Genomic DNA, 25,205 nt, shown 5'->3' with positions numbered 1-25,205 from the left:
CATAAGTGCCATAACCTCTACTGATTAATATCAGTTCACATTATCATCATCAGTTAAACAACAGCTATTTTCAAATTCATGCATGTTAACAAAGTGAAATGAAAAATGTCTCTAATCTGAATTTCAATAACAATAATATAAACACATCAGCCTTTATATAAAAGGGTTATGATAAGAAGGAAAAACACATGCAGAGGATATGGTATCACCATGGAAGTGTTAACTGGGATAAAAATGATGAAAGGTATCAATCCAATACATTCCTATCAGGCTGTAAAGTTACCTCCAAATACTTCTTTGAAACACTTCGTTTTCTTTCCATCCAGATGATTCTCCTTCTCATTCTCCCAGAAGAGAACCACTTGCTCTACTTATAGTTCAGTATTTATTTTAGTCCTTCAAAGATCTACTTATCCTAACCCCCTTCCCTGAAGTTTGGGTATTTTTTTTTATCAAAGTGACGTCTCCCGGATTCAGCTACTAATCTTGCAACACCACCTATTCTATCCTCTTCATGGGTAAACGACCACATCAATCCAGTCCCTCAAAAATGGTTAGTAATTCAAACAAGTACAATATTTAACAGGAAATTAGGAAAGGGATAGAAAATTCTGAGAGTTTGTAGAGCTGTGGCCTATTTGATTGCTGCTGAAATGGATTTTCTGTGATCAGTGGCCTGATTTTGGTCCAGAGGGTTCTAACACTATGTGTTCCAATCTGTATTTTGGGCTTTGTGCTTTTAATAACTGGAGTAGGGGTGGGAACTTATTTGGGTCTTTCTCAAGTGTTACATGCATAAGGAAAAATAGTGAATTAACTTTGGTGCACCAAGAACTGAAGACAAGATGCCCAGCCCTACCCCGCATCTTAGAAAACTTGGCACTGCATAACCTCCTTAGAACATAGATGTCACCTAAAGAAAATCAGGAGTGAGATTTAAAATTTTGTTGAATTAAGTTTCCAAATGTATTTAATTTTGTCAAATGAGGGACTTTGAAAGGCTTACGAACTGAAGTTTCATCACTGGCATACTTACACTTTCAAACTGAGATTTATATTCCCTCTAAATTGATAACAATTAGCAGACATCACTTTGTAATCACTATATTTTTCTTGCTTTTGAAAATTATACTGGATCATTGATGTTAATCATCACAATAAAAATCCATTTTCAGATATAAGACAACTTTTCATTTATTATTTTTTATTTAAAAAGTATTATTTTTTCTGGATATCTACCACAGAGATTTCAAACCTAATGGATGGATACTTATGGCTTCAAAGATCTGTTTCAAGGTAAATTTCTAGGTACATACTCATTATAACCCTACAGTCTTCATTCCACTTAGAGGCTAACTAACCAATTTCTATCTTAGTTTTGGCTCCTACTTTTTCTTTGATGGTGAATACATTTCCTCCACTTCCAAAAACGTGGAATTCTTTTTACCTTCAAGACATATGGGTAGCTTGATTTTAGTTAGAATTTTTTTAAATATGCATTTATACAAACACATTTATTTCTATTTCTATATCACTCTCTCTCTCTCCACAAGTTAAACTGATACTTCAAATTACAATCCAACTCTGCAGAATTTATTCTAACCTTCTCTGTTTGTAACTCCCTTCTCTGAAAGTGAGAGCCTTGGCTCTCATTACCTCAATATATCTACTTACTTTTGGGAAATTTATAATCCTTGAAGATTTATAAAATAATTTTGGAATTTCTAACACATACTTCTATGGAACACAAACTACAAACTAGAGTTCAACATTTGTGTACAGTATTTTCTACTGTCTTTAACCTTAGAGTATATAACCCAAATACTGCTTTTCCCATGTTACTTTTTCCCAGATTGGTAGTGCTTTTCTTCCCCACCCCGGTCACTGTGACTATGTGATTCATTTGTTATTGTTTATATTGCATGTGGGTCCTATTATGGGTTGAATTGTGTCCTCTCCAAATGGTATCACCCTTCATACGTTAAAGTCCTGATTCCCATTGCCTCAATTATTTGGAAGCAGGGTCTTTAAAGAAGTGATTAGTTAAAATGACACTGTTAGAGTGGGCCCTAATTAACCTGACTAGTGTCCTTACAAGAAGCAGAGATTTTGGGCTTCCCTGGTGGCGCAGTGGTTGAGAGTCCGCCTGCCGATGCAGGGGACACGAGTTCGTGCCCTGGTCCGGGAGGATCCCACATGCCGCAGAGCGGCTGGACCGGTGAGCCATGGCCACTGAGTCAGCGTGTCCGGAGCTTGTGCTCCGCAACGGGAGAGGCCACAACAGTGAGAGGCCCGCGTACCGCAAAAAAAAAAAAAAAAAAAAAGAAGCAGAGATTTGGACACACAGAGAGACACCAGGGATGTGCACACACATAGAAAAGACCATGTGAGGATGAGACAGGCTGCGACCTGAGACCCTTTGCTGCAATGCTTGCCCCTGGACACACGTTTCCTCAAGCAACAAAATACAAAGAAACTGTATGGGACTAAAAATAACTGTGCATGTGCAGTTGGGGAAAATTCTGGACAAAAGATACAAGAAGACCAAAAAACCCCAACTGCCACTTCTGGAGAGCCAGGATCATTTCTACCTACTCCCTGTAGATTAACAATATTATTAGTATTAGTTTTTGGTTTATCCTTCCCTCATTTCCTTCTCTCTCTCTCTCTCCTTCTCTCTCTGGCTTTCCTTCCTTCTCTTTTTCTTTCTTCCCTTTTCTTTCCCTTTTCCTTCCTCCCTGCCTCCCTTTTTTCCTTTCCTCCCCACCCCCACCATTCCTCTCTCTCCCTTCCTTTCCAAAAATGTTCAAAAGACACAAATACTATATATTTCCTTACTTCTTCCTCTTTCTTACACAAAAGTTGCATATCATATATAACTTTTGCACATTACTATTGCCAAATTCCTTTCCAAAAGTACAATTTTTTATTCCTACCAGCAATGAGTAAGAGTGACTGTTCCTCCAAATCAAACATTTCTTACCTATCAAAGCAGCAAAAATCAGAGCTGGAATGAAGTGAAGTATCTACAAGCAACTCCATTCCTATCAAGGAAACTGCTTTATTATTGCCATGGCCACATTGCTTACTGACTAGGCATTAAGTCAACTTAAGACCCTCCCACTGTGCCTTCACTTAGTTGAAGAAGAATGGATGTCTAACTAAATATATCTAGAAGATGCTGTGTGAGCCATCACTGTTTTAGACAAGCAGCTATAATTGAGGAAACCAATCAGATTCTTTTTCAGGGACTTTTTACTCTTAAAGACATGAGAAGAAAAAAATAGTTGGGAGCTATAGATATAGAGACAGAAGCTAAAATATTATTCAGGAATATCATTTTACTGTTTCTGAAAGACCAATTACTTAAGGTCCAGTTGATCCCCTAGAATTGCTGATGGACTTTTAGAATTACTTCTGTGACCCAAACAAGCTTCTCCTTGGAAGAGACATGGCCGGGTGTTTATTTCTATCTATCTTACTTCTCTAAGTAATCTTGGAGAGAGGGCACTGTAAGTTAGATGACTGAACGTGTCTCTGTTTCTTAAAACTTAAAATAGCTGAATACCACTATTCCATCTAAGAAAATAATTCCTCATTTGCTTCATTCTGAGGGAAAAAATGTTTATATTGGCAGAGTCAAGTGTAATTTTGTCATTGTAAATTTTTTGAGAGAAGATAAGAAAATGTAAATTTTATGAGACAAAATAATAAAATGTAGTCTATAATCTGTCAAATATTCAAACAATGTGCTCAGGGAATAAAAACATTCAAAAAATTTCCTCTATGTTTCTTATCAATTAGAAGAAGTGTCTGATTTATTTTTTCAGTTTTAATATGAACGAGTCATAAATTCTCTAAAGCATCTACCAAGAGGAAGCATTTTGAACAGGATCTGAGGAGTGAGTTTAAGGTTGAATCTGAATTTATCAAAACTAAGTTAACATCTACCTATTTTAGTCTGATCCCTATTTTAATAATCATAGGTGATGATTTTAAAAGATAATGTCTGATGTTCCTGACATAAAGCAAGGGCTCAAACCCAGCTATTATTACTATTTTTAAAATGACAATATTTACTTCATATGATTTCTATACACAATAATAGAAATAATGTAGTTAAAACTCTAAAAGCAATGCCAAGCACATATTAAATAATTGGTAAATATTTAAACTGTATTTTATTTATGTAATCTATTTTATAGATTACAAATGCTCTAGGTGCTAAGTATTTATGTGTGCTCCATATCAATAGAGAGATTTTAAAAATTAAAAACTTCCCCTAAGAGTGAAAATTTTAGAAGTTTAGCGATTGATCCATTTTGTAGATAATCTGTATTGACTTAGAGAAACTTAGTAAATAGATAATTGATCTGATTTTTATGTAAAATAATTGTATTTCTCTATATAAATTTGCCATCTATACTACTGAGAACTCAAGAGAATCCAAAGTTTATTTTGGAATATAAGAATTAGCATCTTGGGACTCCCCTGGTGGCGCAGTGGTTAAGAATCTGTCTGCCAATGCAGGGGACACGGGTTCAAGCCCTGCTCTGGGAAGATCCTGCATGCTGCGGAGCAACTAAGCCCATGTGCCACAACTACTGAGCCTGCGCTCTAGAGCCCACAAGCCACAACTTTTGAGCCCTCATGCCACAACTACTGAAGCCTGCGCGCCTAGAGCCCGTGCTCCTCAATGAGAGAAGCCACTGCAATGAGAAGCCCTCTCACCGCAACTAGAGAAAGCCCACGTGCAGCAACAAAGATCCAACGCAGCCAAAAATAAATTAATTAATTTTAAAAATTAGCATCTCAATTCTCTCACGTTTTAATAATCTTCAAATATACAGGGAAAGTAACTTCATCTTTAGAGTAGATTATATCCCTTTACATACTATATATATATACACATATATATACACACACACACGTATACACACATATATGCACAGTAACATCTCTTTTTAAGTTTTTGAGCACAATTAAATTTTAGACATAAATATACATTCACTTGGGGTCAGAGATATGAGTGAAAATTTTTAAAATGACTTTATAAACTTAAAAAAATAATGCTATACCTTCCAGTATGATTTAGGCTTGACTGCTACCTAAAGGAGATGAGCAGCTAAGAGATACCTATCTTCAAATAAAAATTGAAATTAAGAAATATAGATGTACTCTGTTGCACTGTGGTGGGGAAATGCTGTTTCCTTTCCAATGGTCTGGAGCAAGAGCTGTGTACCTCCAAATTTCATATTTAGCTGCATTATCATGGTTGGCTTCAACCCAGCAGCAAAATAATCTGACAGGGTCATTTAAAAAAGGGCTAGAAGTGGATGGTATGACAGCAATTTGCTAAATTCAAATAATAACATGATTATTGGTATGGAAAAAGTGCTAATAAGGTGTCCTGCTATCTGACTCTGTGCCTTATTTTCAGTGATCTGTGGTTGGATTCATCATAAGCCTTATATGATGATGAACACTGTGGTACATTTATGAATAAAATGACTAAAAAGTCAAAACCAGATCCATTAAGCAAAGTGACTTTAGATGCTAAAGTGCTAAATCAAATTAAAGGATCTTATTTGGATTCAAAAACTACCATTAAATGGACCGAAGCTGTTGTATGAAAGAATGAGGCAAAGCACAACAATATAATAGGCACTAATCCTTGCTTTTATAAAAATCAAGGACATATTGTATCTGTGTACATTTTGCTATGATGCTAACATAGAATACAAATTAAGCCTGACTTTAAAAATTAAGCCCAATGATAAGTATAAGAGAATAAGAAAAACATTTCAATAATAGGAGTTTTTAAAATGACAATCACGTTTATTGTTCTAGTTGGATAAATACAGTAACAATGAAAATGTCCAAAGAAAGCCTTTTCAGGTTTTTAATTGAATTTAAAACAAAAATGCCCATATCATAGCTTTATACCTGATATTTTATATCTGTTGAACTTTGCAAGAAGTAGTAATTTATCTTTCAGCTTTCACTTTATTTTTAAATGATGTTAATTTAATAGACACTTTTAAGAATTAAATATGATTTAAATGGTTATTATAAAAGGGAACTTTCTTTTCTATAAATGTGAGGAGGAAAAAAGAAAACATATTTTAACAAATACCAAAAAAATGAAATGAAAGATTTTTCTTAAAGTTTTTAAGTGTATAATAAAATACTTTATTATTGGACTGAAATTAGTATGTTTCAATCATAGAGAATGACAGAGAGAGAGAACTAAGAAGTTTTTTTAAGAGTGACCTAGACCTACTTGTCTTTAAAGGAAAGTGAGTTGTCATGAGCAATGTAAATTCAATACCCAAGATCTTGTTTCTTAGTCAGTATTTTTTATTTTTCTACTTTTCTATCTTTGTTTACTGCTTCGTAAAACTGAATTTTTAATTTTATCATTTTTACAAATGTAGAATGGATACCTTAATATATGCATCAGATGTAACAAAATACCTATTTTATAGAACAACATATACATAATTTTTTATACAGCAATATTGGAATGGTTAATTTTAGGTCAACCTGGCTGGCCAACCGGTGTCCAGATTAAACATTATTTCTGGATGTGTCTGTAAAGGTGTTTCCGAATGAGATTAGATTTTGAACTGGTGGACTCCCATAAAGTAGATTGTCCTCCACAATATGAGTGGATATCATCTAATCCAGTGAGTTCTTGTAGAGAACAAAAGACAGAGGAAGAGGAATTAACCCCTTTTTTCATCCTGACTGATTGCTTGAGCTGGAATATGGATCTTCTCTCACCCTCTGAGCTCCTAGTTCTCAGGTCTTCAGATCTAGACTGGAATCTACACTATCAGCTTCCCTAGGTTTCTAGCTCACAGAGTGCAGAATGTGGGACTTCTCAGACTCCATAACTACATGAGTCAATTCTCTAAGATAAATCTCTTCATATATATATATATATATATATATATATATATATATATATATATGGTTCTGTTTCTCTGGAGAACTCTGATTAATAAAAATGTTTAAATCTGTTTAGTAATTTTTGGCTATGGTGTATGTCTCCCTATATATAAGTATTCAGTTATGATAGGTAAGGGTTTTTGGCTGTTGTTGTTTAGTATGTGGGCTTATTTTTTGCAATCCAGGTATAGTAGTATACCTCAAATAAATGCATATCTTTAAGTATCTCCTCCAAATTCCAGATATTTTAAAATATTGGTGTGAACTAAATTTAGGCTTAAGATTGGTTTCCTGCTGCATTAAAATTTTAAATATTTTAGAATTTTATCTGTTTAAAGAAACCAAAGTAACTAGTTTTCATCAAACAGACAAATACTACAAGCTTGAATTATTTAAGCATTGAAGGGTTGGAGAATGAAGAAATGCTTTAAATAAAACACAGATTTCTTATTGAAAATAATGTGCAGACAGGAGAAACATTTTTGGTCTCCTAGAAGCCCCTGGAAACCATGGTAATACAAGGAAATTGACACAGATAAGGATAACATCGCCACAGGCATATTGACTAAACCTATGCAGTATATGGAAGTAGATCTGGTACTGGTATTCTCATTATATTCCTTATTTGAAAGGAGTAAGACTGAACAGTAGATTTTAGCTGTGATGCACAGAAATAAAGGTTTTTCTGTCTGAGTCTTAAGATTGAGTAAAGATTTTCTCAGAAAAGACAGTTAACCTAAATACCAAGGTAAGGACTAAATTGAAAACTTGATATCTATAAAGAATAAAAATACAGATTTATTTTCAACATATAAGAATTGCTTCTCTTTAAAGTAGAGGAGTAGAACTAACTGCTGAACAACCATCGATAGGAAGACACTGGAACTCAACAAAAAGATACCCCACATCCAAAGACAAAGGAAAAGCCACAATGAGACGGTAGGAGGGGCGCAATCACATTAAAATCAAATCCCACAACTGCTGGGTGGGTGACTCACAGACTGGAGAATACTTATACCACAGAAGTCCACCCACGGGAGTGAAGGTTCTGAGCCCTACGTCAAGCTTCCCAACCTGGGGGTCCGGCAATGCGAGGAGGAATTCCTAGAGAATCAGACTTTGAAGGCTAGCGGGATTTGATTGCAGGACTTTGATAGGACTGGGGGAAACTAAGACTCCACTCTTAGAGGGCACACACAAAGTAGTGTGCACATCGGGACTCAGGGGAAGGAGCAGAGTCCCCATAGGAGACTGAACCAGACCTACCTGCTAGTGTTGGAGGGTCTCTTGCAGAGGTGGGGGGTGGCTGTGTCTCACCGTGAGGACAAGGACACTGGCAGCAGAAGTTCTGGGAAGTACTCCTTGGCATGAGCCCTCCCAGAGTCCGCCATTAGCCCCACAAAAGAGCCCAGGTAGGCTCCAGTATTGGGTTGCCTTAGGCCACACAACCAACAGGGAGGGAACCCAGCCCCACCCAACAGCAGACAAGCAGATTAAAGTTTTACTGAGCTCTGCCCACCAGAGCAACACCCAGCTCTACCTACCACCAGTCCCTCACATCAGGAAACTTGCACAAGCCTCTTAGATAGCCTCATCCACCAGAGGGCAGACAGAAGCAAGAACTACAATCCTGCAGCCTGTGGAACAAAAACCACATTCACAGAAAGCTAGACAAGATGAAAAGGCAGAGGGCTATGTACCAGATGAAGGAACAAGATAAAACCCCAGAAGAACAACTAAATGATGTGGAGATAGACAACCTTCCAGAAAAAGAATTCAGAATAATGATAGTGAAGATGATCCAGGACCTCGGAAAAAGAATGGAGGCAAAGATCGAGAAGATGCAAGAGATGTTTAACAAAGACCTACAAGAATTAAAGAACAAACAAACAGAGATGAACAATACAATAACTGAAATGAAAAATACACTAGAAGGAATCAATAGCAGAATAACTGAGTCAGAAGAACGGATAAGTGACCTGGAAGACAGAATGGTGGAATTCACCGCTGTGGAACAGAATAAAGAAAAAAGAATGAAAAGAAATGAAGACAGCCTAAGAGACCTCTGGAAAAACATTAAATGCAACAACATTAGCATTATAGGGGTCCCAGAAGGAGAAGAGAGAGAGAAAGGACCCAAGAAAATATTTGAAGAGATTATAGTCGAAAACTTCCCTAATGTGGGAAAGGAAATAGCCACCCAAGTCTAGGAAACGCAGAGTCCCAAACAGGATAAACCCAAGGAGAAACATGCTGAGACACATAGTAATCAAATTGGCAAAAATTAAGGACAAAGAAAAACTATTGAAAGCAGCAAAGGAAAAATGACAACATACAAGGGAACTCCCATAAGATTAACAGCTGATTTCTCAGCAGAAACTCTACAAGCCAGAAGGGAGTGGCATGACATATTTAAAGTGAAGAAAGGGAAGAACCTATGACCAAGATTACTCTATCCGGCAAGGATCTCATTCAGATTCGATGGAGAAATCAAAAGCTTTACAGACAAGCAAAAGCTAAGAGAATTCAGCACCACCAAACCAGCTCTACAACAAATGCTAAAGGAACTTCTCTAAGTGGGAAACACAAGAGAAGAAAAAGATCTACAAAAACAAACCCAAAACAATTAAGAAAATGGTCATAGGAACATACATATTGATAATTACCTTAAAAACGTAAATGAGCCTTATAATAAGTAGAATAAGCCAGACACAAAAGAACAAATATTAGATGATTCCAGTTATATGAAATACCTAGAAGAGACAAATCTATAGGGACAAACAGTAGATTAGTGGTTACCAGGAGCTGGAGGACAGGGGGAATGGGGAATGACTTGTTAATGGTATGAGATTTATTTTGGGGGTAATGAAAATACTCAGTAATTAGACATTGGTGATGGTTGTACACCTTAGTGAATACACTAAAAAGCACTATAATTTACACTTTAAAAGTGAGTACTATGGTATGTGAATCAAATCACACACACAAATAATAATAAGGGGTGAGGCAAAATGCCTCAAATAGGATAACTCCTTATGGAAACCAAACTCTTTCATATATTGATAATCTGAAGAATTTACACAGACCTCTTACTTAGGCAGGACTTCTGTGCAATATATGGACTCAACTTGGAGCCCAGTGAAACATTTATTAGGAAATCTGCTGGGAACATCTTTCCCCGACTTCTTCTATAGTATTTATAATTCTCATTCCATGGTAATCAAGTTCCTTTTAGTGCTTATATTTGACTGAAACTTGGTTCTCTTCTGTACTTCTGTAGCCATCTTATGGGGAACAAGTTCTTGGGTTAGAAGTAAGGTTTTTATTCTCCTAGTTACTGTGACCATGCCCCAAATACCATTCTTACTATCTCATATAAATAAAACCAGAACTTCTCCAATGAAGTTCTTTCTGGTTAATTCTCCCTGATACCACCTTGTTACGGTCAATTATAGATACTCTTCCAGCAAAAACCCCCTTATTAAAATGATTCAGTCTTCCCGGATCCCACCTCTAGGCTTACCCGATGAAATTTATTTCAGGAATTAGTTTCTTCCTGGTTACAATCTTTTCTCTTTATTTTTATCTTTACTCATATTATAAACATGATGAAGGTTCCCAGAATGTGGCTCCAGGTTTAAGAGACTGAGCAACAGTTCTCCAAAAAAAGAGTATGGATTTAGTAATTATCCCTACTAGCACCACAATACAAGCATACCTCAGAGATATTGCCAGTTTAGTTCGTGACCACTGCAATGAAGCAAATATTGCAATAAAGTGAATCACACAAATTTTTTGGTTTCCCAGTGTATATAAAAGTTATGTTTATACTATATTGTAGTCTAAGTGTGTGATATCATTATGTTTAAAGAAATGTACATACCTTAATTAAAAAATATTTTATTGCTGAAAATGCTAACCATCATCTGAACCTCCAGGGAGTTTTGCAATTGTAACATCAAAGATGACTGATTGGGTTTCCCTGGTGGCGCAGTGGTTGAGAGTCCTCCTGCCGATGCAAGGAACACGGGTTCGTGCCCCGGTCCGGGAAGATCCCACATGTCGCGGAGCGGCTAGGCCAGTGAACCATGGCCGCTGAGCCTGCGCGTCCGGAGCCTGTGCTCCACAACGGGAGAGGCCACAACAGTGAGAGGCCCGCGTACCGCAAAAAAAAAAAAAAAAAAAAGATGACTGATCACAGGTACCATAACAAATATGGTGCCAATAGACTTGCTTGACCCAGGTTGCCACAAATAGAATATCTGTGAAGCACAATAAAGTGAAGTGCAACAAAACGAGCCATGCCTGTATTTTTTTTTTAAGTTTTTTTTTTTTTTTTTTTTTTTAATGTGGACCATTTTTAAAGTCCTTATTGCATTTGTTACAATATTGCTTCTTTTTCATGTTTTGGTTTTTTGGCCATGAGGCATGTGGGATTTTAGCTCCTTGACCAGGGATTGAACCCTCACCCCCCTCATTGGAAGGTGAAGTCTTACCACTGGACTGCCAGAGGAGTCCCCATGCCTGTATTTTTTAATTAAATGGGATACTTAGACATGGCTGAGCCTGAAATTTAAACATAGGTTAAAATGACCCTGTGCTCCATTTGACTAAATTATATGGCTCCTTGAATAACTTAATCAGCCATATTTGAGTGCAAGAAACAGACTCCTCAAACTACATCAAATAAGGGGTTACATTTTTAGGATACACATAAAATCTCACAGAAACATCAGATTAACTACATGAAAACTGAAGTGGAAATATGATTCTAGCAATTGAAGCTGGAACTTAATGCTGAATTCAAAGTAATTCTAGGGACCTAGTCAGTGGTTCTTATCGCTTCGCTCTTCTGTTCTGCCACAGATAGATCAGCGAGCTTCACACGGCCACTCCTAACATCTGTTCCTGTATAACTTCAATTTACAAATCGTTCCTCATGGTCCCTAAAACATTATATATTGCATTTATACACTATTATGTTTGGCTAACACTTTTTTTTACCTGGTTCTTTTACAACTTTTGAGAGAGAACAATTAGTTCAAGTCCTATTAGAAAGTAAATTCATATATAAATATGGAATCTGTGCCCTTGGGTAAGTTTTAAACCTCTTGAACTGTTACTAGCTCTCTCTGTTACCAAAAGGAGTACAGTTTGGGTTGTGAGTGAGGCAACAATCCTTAGAAGATGGTATAAGCAGCATAGTTACCCTGAGTGACACAATTAGTACCATTATTCTTGAATGTCATGCCCCAACAGTGTTTTCTCTCTATATATATTTTCAAATGTTTTTCAGCTAAAATGTTCAAACTTTCAATGGGCAATATCAAAAACTCTCTTTCTTTCCCTCACTGGGAACACCTCCAAGCCATAGCCTAAATTTTTTCTAGAGATGGTCTTTTAAGTTCCTTTGTGGCAGTGGTTCTCAACCTGGTTAATACATTACTGTAACCTGGAGAGATATCAAAAAGCACTGATGTCTGGACCCCATCCCAAACCTATTAAATTAGAATCTCTTGGGGTAGAACACAGATACTGACATATTGTAAAAGCTCCCCTGATGATACAGATCCATAATTTTCAAACCCTGTCAATCTCAAAGTCCACAATCTCTAGGTGATGACCATTTCTTTTCATAACCTATAATGACTTACTCCGGGGTTTTATTTACTCTCATCAGTGGGAAGCCAAACTACCACAAAGTGGCATAGGTATAGATGTGGAATAAAGTACCAAATTACACAGGTTCAGTTTCAGCTCTAAAGTGCAAAGTGCTTGATCTCATCACTCCTGTTCTTAGAACAAGATAAAGCTACACAAACTAAGAATCAATGGTTTTTCTTGGACACTAAGTTTGCAGGGCACACAATTGCCATAAAGCCTGGAAAGACAAGTGCATCCAGAGAGATAGAGCAAGGTGGGTCTGATTACCTGAAGCAGAAACTACAGGATCAATATACTGGTAGAAACACTTAAATGGCGATTTTGGTGAGTTGCTGGAGGCAGAGTATGGAATAGAGAGTGAGAAACTTCTGAGGGGAACATTCTTAGGGATTCCCTAAACTTTCATGAACTTCCCCTCCAGGAACCTGACCAGGTTCTCAATTTTAGGGTTCAGTAAAATCCTCTGGGGGGCTTCCCTGGTGGCGCAGTGGTTAAGAATCCACCTGCTAATGCAGGGAACATGGGTTCAATCCCTGGTCCGGGAAGACGCCACATGCTGTGGAGCAACTAAGCCCGTGCGCCACAACTACTGAGCCCGTGTGCTGCAACTACTGAAGCCTGCATGCCTAGATCCCATGCTCCGCAACAAGAGAAGCTACCGCAATAAGAAGCACGCACACTGCAATGAAGAGTAGCCCCTGCTCACCGCAACTAGAGAAAGCCCACTGCTGGCTCTGGAGGGGGAGGAGGAGAGTAACTATTATGAAGTGTGGCCAAAGCATTTTCCATAAGACAAGCCTAGTCCCCAGGTGAAAGGACTTTGCCAGAGCTCAATTCTGGAAACAAACTCTGGCTGGGAGAGAGAATTTCTCCCCGTTCCAGCACTCTCCAGCCTTCCTGTTTCACCTAAGGGGTAAAAAAGCATTGTCAACAAGAGACACAGCTTGAAGGACATAGATTGTGTATGTTGCAGTCAGGGAAAGAGTAGGGGACAGGAAAAAAGCTATACCACTGAAGGAGAAAAAGAAACACTTGCAAAAACGAGGATAATTGGAACTACTGTGGGGACGTTTGGGTGTGCTAAATAGCACTTTGCCAGGCAGCCACATGAAAGATTAGTGAGGCCTGTTTTACAAGTCAATAGGATAATGCAGTAAAGAGAATTATGATAAATCAGTGGACAAATATACAACTAATTTGAATACAGTGACCCCAGCCAGTGGTTAGCTTGACTTTAAGGATTTAATTCTAGCCTGTTCAGCTCTCCATATCTAACCAATAAGATAACTCAATCCATCAATGGGAAGGAATAAATAGAGGGTATAAAAACACCTAGATTGCTCACTCTAATATTATACATTACTGAGACTGAAGCAAAGTCCCCTCATTGAAAAATGAGGACAGATGCCAACAATACTGGTGACTTCTAATATGTTGTGCCCACATGCCATACTTGGAATAGTCATCCTTCTGTTTTTCATTTGTACAATCAGTAATTTGTTTTGGTAAATTTCTCTGTAAAGTGATCTGTAAAATATTTGAGGAGTGGAGAACCACTGATATATTGATCTCAGTGTGAACTAAACAGGCTTTTGTATGGTAGGTTGATGTTTTCCTGGCCATATATGTGAGAGACCTTAATGTTCATGGGAATATCATGGTTTATGATGAACTAAAGACAAAACACCAGAGGATTCCCATCCCCAATGTGTGAAAGATATTAATACTCAGTTTTAATTGATCCTACAAGACCGACAGGTCTACCTCCTTCTTACAATATACATTCCCCATTAACTCCCCTTCCCATAGCCCTGTCAGAATTGGCCACTGCCTGAGAATGTTGATGAAAGACAAGAATGCTTATTATAATATAGAGTATTCATTTACAGGTCTTAATCTTTATTTCTTTACAACCTTTTCAAAGACTCCTCTCGTATGGAAAGTGTTTTCATGATTGTATAGCTGGGCCCCTGCCAGAACCCAATCACATGGCCCCAACTGCAAGTTGGCTGAGAACTGTGGAAGTGCTCATGAATATTCAATGATTGTTAATTGTCTGCCACCGACTTCCAGGAGCAGAGTCCTAATATGACTAGGTTCTTCCTAGTTGAATTCTCTCAGGGAAACTAAATTTGGGATATTCTGCTTTGCTCTCACTTTGCTAAAGCCCAGCAGATATAACCAACTCAATGCACAATTATTAAATTTTTAATCACTTTTAAATTATCTTATGATTTTAACTATGCAATTCCACAAAGTATTCTCAGGGCTTTAATTGCCATGTACATGTACATGTAGCATTGCAAAGATCAACAAATCCATATCTCTAGTCCATCCACTTCTGAGCTTGAAGCCCCCATAGTTCCCCTATTGGATATTTCCACCACAAGGCCTGAAATATGTTTCAAGCTCAGCATATCCAACAATAATTAAATCCTTCTCTTGGCCTCAGACCTATACCTTTACTTTTGTTTTTCATCTTATTAAAATGGGACTGACAGTTTCCTAGTAGTTCAAGCCACAGACCTGAACATTACTGTTATTTCTTCAATTTTTTTTCTCTGCCTTTCCCCATTAAATTTGTCAGCAAGACTGGCTGATTTTATCTTATGCTATCTTATTTCCAACTCTATTTCTCCACCCCCCTGTCTCAGATCAATAGTGTCTCTTTCCTTGGTTGAATGATCTCCAATCCATTCCTCACTCTACAGTCAGAGTGACCTTAATAAAAGACAAATCTTATATCAGTTTCTTACTTAATGGAGTCAAAGACTCAAAGACTCTCATTACCCTTAAATGTGTTTCAAAATACTTAACATTTACAGAGTGCTGCAAGGTCTGTTCCATGTCTAACTCTCTGGCCTTATGTCTCATTTATTTCAGTCATTACTGACCTTTTTCCCTTCTCTCTTTCCTCTTTGATTTGCTATTCATACATACTGGTTCTGTACTTGAATGATTCTGCATCCTCCTCCCCATACACTCTCAACCCTTGTCAGGTTAATCCCTAACTTTCCTTCAAGTCTCACCTTAACTATTTTTCCTCAGAAAGCTTTATTTCATTCTTATATACAAGTTAGGTATTTTACCTATGTAGTACTGCAATTCTTCCATTATAGATCTAATGTATATCTAATTATAATTATCTACTCAAATGAATAAGTCTGTTTACCTTGCTCACTCTGCTTGACATTGAACATGAATTAATTTTAATCTACATTTTACTTAGATTTAATATTTTAAATTTGATTTAGTTTTATTATTTCATTAAAAAAATTTTTTACATATTTATTGGAGTATAATTGCTTTACAATGGTGTGTTAGTTTCTGCTTTATAACAAAGTGAATTAGTTATACATATACATATGTTCCCATATCTCTTCCCTCTTGCGTCTCCCTCCCACCCTCACTATCCCACCCCTCTAGGTGGTCACAAAGCACCGAGCTGATCTCCCTGTGCTATGCGGCTGCTTCCCACTAGCTATCTATTTTATGTTTGGTAGTGTATATATGTCCATGCCACTCTCTCACTTTGTCACAGCTTACCATTTTTGATGGAAATTTTTGATACTGTACATTTTCTAAACTGAAATCCCATACCATAATATTCTCATGTGTTGAACAGCTGTATTATGTTGAACAGTTCCTGAGTACATATTATTGAACAACTGCTTTTACCTATATAGTTCTGCAGTAATTAGTAACAAGCATCATTGAAAAAAATTTACGAGTACTCATTAACTGTTGCAAAACTCCTGCTCTAATTATTAGCATTTTAAAAATTGCTGTGTCAGGACAAATAAAAATTAATGTATATCATATGATCAATAACCCTGAAAAATAAACTTTACCTTATCAGTGTTTGTATAAAAATAAGAAAGCAAAACATTATATAAACCCTATCTTTAAAACTGCCTCTCTGAATATGTAACAATGGGGAAATTGTGCCTACTGTATTTCCTAGAATATAAATGAAAATGTTTTTCTAATAAAAATGTGGTTTATGCTTTACCTAGTTAATCACTGTAAATTTCATGAATATTTATGACACTATACATAGGTCCATCCCAATAGTTATTGTGATAAAGTTTAAAAAAATATTTTAACATGAAAAAATGCCAGTTATATCTTCTGAAATTTATAATGTTCATGGTGCTGTTTAGCTTGCAAATGAGATTCTATTTCTTAATATACAATTATTCAAAATTGAGAGATGGCCTTAGCTAAACGTTCACCTGAAAGAAATTAAAATCAAACGAATCTCATGCATAAAAAATCTCACACATGTAGAAAGTTTTCAGTCTTTATAGTTTCACATTTACAGAGTTTTTTCTCAGGTATTACTTTATAAAGTAATTCCTGCAGAGTTTACTAAAATATTGTTTAAAAGAAACAGTTATCAGACAACCACTGTGACATGAGTGGACTGTATAGCTCAGAGAATCAAAAGGAGGTGACCCAAGTGGAGGGATGGCATAAGCCCAGTGAAAGTGTTATCTCCTGGACACATTGATGCCTTCTCTGACTGGGCTTTTGGTCCATAGTGTGGACACCTGGGCGCCAATAAAAATTTCACTCAGTATCAGTAAAATTTACTCTAAGGAAATGGAAGCTCAGCATTTCACAGTAGACATATTCAACTTGATTCTGAAAAACCATTATTTTGTCAATTGATAAGAGAGTTCAAATAAGTTAGAACACTTGAAAAGACATAAGTGAAAGAAAATGGGAAGAGTTAGGAGATAAAATTAGTATTTCTAGAGGAAGAATGATAGAGCTAGGTATTTGCCTTGTGACTTTATAAAATGTTAACTGTAGACTTAAAAATGGGAGTAAAACAGGCATACTAGGGCTTCCCTGGTGGCGCAGTGGCTGAGAGTCCGCCTGCCGATGCAGGGAACACGGGTTCGTGCCCCAGTCCGGGAAGATCCCACATGCCGCGGAGTGGCTAGGCCCGTGAGCCATGGCCGCTGAGCCTGCGCGTCCGGAGCCTGTGCTCCTCAACGGGAGAGGCCACAACAGTGAGACGCCCGTGTACCGCAAAAAAAAAAAAAAAAAAAAAAAAAAAAAACAGGCATGCTAATATGCTTAGTGCAGCCCGACTGGCAGGTGCTCCTTAATTTCCAGATAAGACAGGTTCAATCCTGCCATAAATCCTCTGTGAAACTAAGTGCTTTCTCATTATCTGTCAAGAACTTTCTTTTGATTGCTATTTTCTATTTACACCTGGCTGTGATTTTCAACTTTTGGTGAATTCTCATACTCCATCTATTTGCAGTGGTCTAATGCTGATCCAGTTTCGAAGCATGAAATCTCTTTGTTTCCTCTACCCCATGCCACAAATAATACTACAGAAAATAAATTATTGGCTGGAGATTTAAGTATAACTAACTATAGGAGATGCTATATGACAGCACGCTATGGAAGATAGTTTTCAGATGGCCCCCAAATTTCCAACTCTTAAAGTCTTCAGCCCCATCCATCGACCCAGCTACCAGCCTCTGACCCTATTGTTCTGCCATCTCTCCTCTTTCCACGTGTCACTGCCTTTTCTCATTTTTGATCTATTACATCCCTAGATGCCTGTTCACTTTTTGGTAGACAACTTGGCTAAACATTTTACTATCTCCTCACAGCTCAGGTTCATGAACCCTCAGCTTGTATTGATGAGACAAAAAATATTTCCCTAAACAAAAGGAGTTACTTAACAAAATTAAACTTTTATGTGAGTTTTTACTCCAAGTAAACTAACTCTCTCCCTAGTAGGCACCCTTCTTAACTCAGCTTTTTAACCAAAGTAAATTAATTACAAAAAATTCATCTCAACTCTGTTTATTTCTGTTCCGCAAGTATATATCACAATGCCTGGCACACAGGTGATGCTTTAAAAATGTTAGGAAGATGGATGGAAGAATGAATGATCAATTGGTTAATAAGAAAGGCATTAATAAATATCCTTTGGGGATATCAGAGTCATTCATTAGAGTAAAAGATTACAGTACATATTAGTTGCAGCCCTTCCAGGAATCAGAGAAAATGAGAATAGCTATTTTGCTAATAATGCTACATATGTAGATGCAGCATAGACTGTATCTTTGTAATGAAAACTTTTGTTAATAGGAACAGTAATTTCACTGAGTACAGAAATCCAGCTCAGCTTTTATGTTGATTATATAATACTTTATGTAGAGTGCCTACATTAACATATAGATACTAATATAAAAGAAACGTGGGACTTTATTTTGGAAGTTTAGGTAATCCTAACTTGTTCAAGATAATAATTTAGGAGAAAAACACATTAAAGTAGCTACGTAGCCTTGGAGAAAGCTTTGACTTGTAGAAGTTTTATGAAGTTTTGCCTTCTTCATATCCAGAATACAAATGACAAGGCCCATTTTAGAAGGACATTCTCAAAGGAATTATAACTTATTGTTGATTTATAAAACATTATGGCATAATGCATACTTTTGAGCTCAAAATATTATAGATTCTAAACAATACTGTACTGCACTCCCCCTAAAATGCCACTTGACTGATTAGTTTTCTTAAATATATTTCTTTATCAAAACCCTTTTTATTGTTACATTTGTGGACAAAGTCATCACTGCAACCTTTAACAATTACTCCCTAAGACACAGATTTAGGAACAACATTTGAATAAAAGTATTTTTAACATTATAGTCAGTTAGTGTATTCTGAGTAGAAAGGTCACACTCTAAAAGGCATTTGACACACATGCAACCATTGGTTATGACGTGTTATTTATTAGGACTAATATCGCATAAACATCAGAAAGTCAATGAGTACGGAAGATTTTCTTTAATAATGTATGAATATTACTTCATAATGGAGAAAAGAGCTGCAATAATTAAATACCAGAGAATATGATTTTTTAAGATATCGAATAATGTAATAGCAGCAGAGGGAAATTTACCCAGAGAGAAATTTAACACAATATTTTGACCTCACCCGTCTTTCATGACACTGACTGTTTTCAGAAAATGATTCTAACTTAAAACCAAACTGTCGAGGGAAGCCAAAGGCTTACACTATTTGGTTTACTGTTCTAAGAGTATCTTTAAACCAAGAAGCTAAAACAGGAAACACTTTATTATTTTCACTAAGTCCTCCAATCTGTATCCACTGGGAATAAAATTTGATCCCTCTACTGCCTGGCACAACTCATTTTCTTGACTAAAGTAAATCTAGCTTTACTAATCAAAACTAATGCTTAATATCAATAAATGTAGAATAACACGGATTGATTTTGCCATTCAAATGTAGTTCCAAAAATTAAATGTTAAAATCCATATTAAAATGGTCATTGCTTTAGTTTACTAAATGTTTTTGCATATTCTGTATTTTCAGTCATGTGAACTTTAGTTCACTCTCACACTTGTTACCTAACAATTATAGTCTACAGTTTATATTTTCTATTTTTAGAGACAAAACTCCCTCGAAAATCAGAGTTGTGTGATATTCATAAAGCTACATACTGACTGACCTCAAATGCAATTCAACCCATTTGAGAAAAAAAAACAAGTGAGCCTCCTTTAGTGTCTTATACCTAAAAGTTCATATTTCAAATTTTAAGTAAATACTGCATTATTTTTATTACCACCACATAGTTTCTTATCTTCATACCCCTACTTTACAAAAAGTGAGTCCTATTTTAGCATCTTCTTTTTTTAATAAATGTGTTTAGGTAAGTGGCAATAATACATATTTAATAAAGGTTACCCAAATTCCCACTAAAATTTTTAAAAGGGGGGACCATATTGTTTTTGCTAGAAATACAATGAGGTTAACAGCTAGAAACTGAAATTATCCTTCATTTCACTTGAATTAATTCAGTTATTTCCACTTAAACTACCATAACTGTTTAAGCTTTTGAGCACAGCACCTGCTGGTGATAGAAAAACTGAATCTGTCACATTCTGTTGAAAAATCTTGTTGAAACATGTATATTAAAAGAAAATTAAACTGGGTCAAATACTTTGTTTCTAGTTGTCCCATTCAGCTCATTTAATGACTTAAAATTTTTTTTTAAAACCAAGACATGTCAGTATGCAATGACTATTTAGATAAACAAATAAAGTCTGTTACATTTGACTGTGAGGTCATATTTCTGTGTTTGACCAGCAGTATCAATTTAGAACTATGTATCAATGATGACCTTTAGGAGGAAGAAATTTTCAGAAACTCAAAAGAACTACTGAAACTACAGTGGTCTCTATCTGGCTTTTAACAGTTGCTTTTCAACTGCAAGGCATTTAGCTAATTAGTTACATGATACCAAGAATAAAATCTGAAATCAAAGAATTTTACTCTCAGAAGCTAGCCTTTATATATTGCCCAGTAATGAATATTTCAATCATTTCCGATAGAAATGTTGCTTGTTGAACTGCCTCAACTAAATTTTGTTGTTTGCTTTATTTAAGTTTTAATTTCATAAAATATTCTAACCTAATAGTTTGTTTCTATATTTTTAATGTATAGAATATTGTACTAAACATTTTGTACTTACTTTTTTATAAAGTATATATGACCATTTGTATATTCCTATGGCAGTAGGTACACTTTGAATGTTCATGTGATAGTGGCTCAATATTATAGTGAATATATGCCACACACTTTGAAAACCTATTTCTTAAAGTAATCATTCCCTTCTCTGGATGCCTGTAGTGATTATGGACTTCAGTATTATTTTAATTCTTTCTGTCTCTGATTCTATTTAACTATTCAAGTTTATAAATTACCTGTCTTACCCCCCGAAAATAAATAAAACACTTAAGTAATTGAAGAAGCATTTACTCCTATATATATTTTATGCAAAATAGTCTCTCATTAAGATACCTCACTAAGTATATTGCACAAAGTATGTAATCCTTAAATATTTATGCATATGTTTATGTTCATATTTGAAAACCAAACCCCAATGGTGGTAGTGAATGGCATTTTGCATATTTACTTGAAAAACTCCATTATGTGATAACTATCTTTTCCCATGCAAAATGAATAGGTTTCTTCTTCTTTATAAATGACAGGTTAAGTTGCCACACTGTTAAGTTCATATTTTACTGATCTTTTTCCCTAAAAATATCATCATCCTCAATGCCACAATTATTCAGTTAAGTAAAACAAAGCTGTGTAACTATGGAGGAAATGCAACTATGGAGGAATTCAGGATCAACAACAAGGTTGATTCAAACAATGCTGGAAATTTGTATTTAGAAGAGAATTGCATCATTCCTATAGGCCCAAGCTTAGAACTGCTTCTATTGGCATAGAATTTTATTTATTAGACTGTATGTTTCTTTTATTAAGGAATGGGGGTCAATTCTGTATTACCAATAGGTCTACTTACTTTTAACACTCCAAGGGAAAGAATCTTGGATTTTGAACCTTGGATCTGAACCATATTAGTCCACAAAACCATTAAATATTCATTTTACAGGGATGATGCTATCTGCTCTGGAATAAAAATATCAGAAAAAAAAGCAAAGTAATACAAATAATAAAAACATCCAGTGACTGCCAGAGGTTTGTGTTTGGTGTGTGTGGTGGTGGGGTGGCAGGGAATGAATAACAGAGCACAGAGGATTTTTAGAGCAGTGAAAATACTCAGTATGATACCATCATAATGGACACAAATCACTATTCATTTGTCCAAACCCACAGACTACACAACACCAAGAGTAAACCCTAGTATAAACTATGGACTTTGGGTAATTACGATGTGTCCATGTAGGTTCATCAACTATAACAAATGTACTACTCTGGCGAGGGACTTCGATAATGTGGGAAGCTAGGCATCTGTGGGGCAGGAGGTATGTAGGTGTAAGGAAACAAAATTTGCCACCCCCAAATGTCTCACTGGTATGAGGATTAATTCAGGTTGATTTTTATTAAGAAACAGAAGGCTCAAGAATTCTTTCATGTTATCCCGCTCTTAGCTCCTTAAATAATTTAGATAAAGGGCTATCACCAGAGATATCTGCAAAGAATATGGGCTAGATGTGGTGGGAGAGAGTAGGCAGTGCCTAGAGATCAGAGTTCACTCTGTGCCTGATTGTCTCTGAAAGGCCCAACAGACATTTGTTTACCAAACATTTGCTTTTCCATCTCCAGGTGAATTTTTTCCTCCCCTTTGAAGTCCCAAACCATTACCCCCAACATCCCTTTTTTTTTTTTTTTTTTTTTTTTTTTTTGCGGTACACGGGCCTCTCACTGTTGTGCCCTCTCCTGTTGCGGAGCACAGGCTCCGGACGCGCAGGCTCAGCGGCCATGGCTCACGGGCCCAGCTGCTCCGCGGCATGGGGGATTCTCCCGGACCGGGGCACAAACCCGTGTCCCCTGCATTGGCAGGTGGACTCTCAACCACTGCGCCACCAGGGAAGCCCCCAACATCCTTTTTTGTCTTTAGCTGAAGATGATGTTTAAGGTGAGGGCTTTGGCCATCTTGGTTACTCAGTTTTCCTGCGTCTCTCCCATGTATGTATATTAAATTTTTGTTTCATTTTCTCCTGTTAATCTGTCTCATGTCGATGTAATTCTTAGACCAGCCAGAAAAACCTATATGGGTAAAAGAAAATTTCTTCCTTCCAGATATAGGAAATCCCTGAACTGTCTCCTAATATTGCTGTGAACCTTAAACTGCTCCCCGACCCTCCACAAAAAAGCCTTAATTTTTTTTTTAAAAAGCAAAAAACAATATCAGACAAAAAAGAAACAATATAAGCTGAGGTTGGCATAGACTATGTCATCCAATCAACTAAATCTATTCTCCAATTACTCTGATTTACATTGAGACATTAAATCATCATTTTACATTGAATAGAAAAAGAGAAACTCAGTTTATCTTTATGATTCTAAAATTATTTCATTAAATAATATTGAATCTCGTGTATATACCAGGCTCTTTTCTATTAAATGTACATGTACTTTTGAATTAATAAAGTGCTATCTTTAGTATTTATTATTGTATTTAGCTACTTGTGTCTTTATGAGCACCATATTAGTCCCCATGCCTCAAATCAAAAGCCAGTTAACTTGCGTGTCTTAAATGATTTCTTAACACAAGAACCCTCCTCTTTTCCCACCACTGGGCTTCTATGCTGTCAATATAAGGCAGCAGGATCTAAGACTGAAAATTCTGTGTAGAAGCCTATGACCTGCTCCCTGGAGAGGGAATAGCTTCTTAAATTTAGCAGTATCTGTGTTCTAATTTGTAACAGCTCATTCATAGCAAATTTGTAATTATTTACTTAAACTTCAAATAATTTAAAGTTTTTTATCTACTTTAATTCCCGTTAACCCATGGAGGATGGAGTAAGAGGGGAACTAATTACGTAGTTTACACAAACAAAAATGCTGAATTTTAATTTCCTTTAATGTTCCAAGAAAGTGTATTTAAATCACATACTTAAGACAAGTGAAAATATTCCATCAAATATCTCTACAGATCGATATTATTCATCTTGTAAAATTGTTCCATTGTCTTCCTTCTCAAAAATTTTTTAAAAAGCACAAATAGCCAAACAAAAACCTCTTGGACATACGCCCTTCTTTAATTCTGCTATTTCTCATTCCTTCCCCTTATATTTTTACCTCCTTGAGAGAAGTGTTCATACTCAAGATATTCACTGTCTCTATTCTCAATGAACTGAAATCTATTTACCTCTGTTATTAAAAAATAACTTTTTTTTTTTTTATTTGGTCAAGAACACTATGATATCCTAGTTGTGGAATGAAGTAAATGACTTTCAGTACTTTATGATGTGATGTTTCTAGAGCGGTGTACATGATGCTTCTTTTTGAAACATTTTCTTTCCTTCTCTGGCACCAATCTTTTTAACCCACTGGCTCTCCTGCCACCCCCACCCACCCTGCTCTGTTTTTTTGTTTTTTTGTTTTTCCTGCAGTGGTAAATGCTTGTGAATAGACATGAATTTTGTTGCAAATATGTATATAAAGTTCATAGGTTTCTCTATCCTCTTAAAAGCGGTTAACTTCAGGATTCTGTTCATGGTACTGCTGTAGCAGAAACTAGTTGGGGCATCCCCATTATGTTAGCCCTTATTCAGCCCTTATTCTTTCCGCCCACGCAACTGGTCTCCTACTGATTTTCTTTCTTTTCTCCCGCTCTTTCTTGCTTAATTTCCCTGTGAAAATGATTGCCCTCTAGCTAAGGTTGTACTATGCACCTGATGTTTCCTTCTCCAAGACAACACTCCCTAACTCTCCTTTCCTTTGTGAGCATTCTTCATTCCTAAAAGAAGGTCACAGAATGACAACCTTGAGGACCACCAGAACCTATTCGGGAACCACCTGATGCCAGGCCTAATGATCTCAATGTCTCCAGAAGGAAAGAAGAATGCAAGACTACATCAGCCCTGATCCTTATCTACAGCCCTATTTTCCACCCTGAAACTATAAGACCCCTTGCAGCTTCCCAGGAAAGGGGGCACAGTCTTGAGAGCATTAGCCCCCTGTTCCCCTCTTTGCCTGGCAAAGTAATAAAGCTACTCCTTTCTACTCCTCCAGAGCTCTGTCTCCAAGTTTCTATTTGGCACTGGTGAACAGAG

Source organism: Delphinus delphis, chromosome 2 (assembly GCF_949987515.2).
Source record: "Delphinus delphis chromosome 2, mDelDel1.2, whole genome shotgun sequence".
NCBI classification, from domain to species: Eukaryota; Metazoa; Chordata; class Mammalia; order Artiodactyla; family Delphinidae; genus Delphinus; species Delphinus delphis.
The sequence above is the reverse complement of the archived record's forward strand: the minus strand, read 5'-3'. Positions refer to the sequence as shown.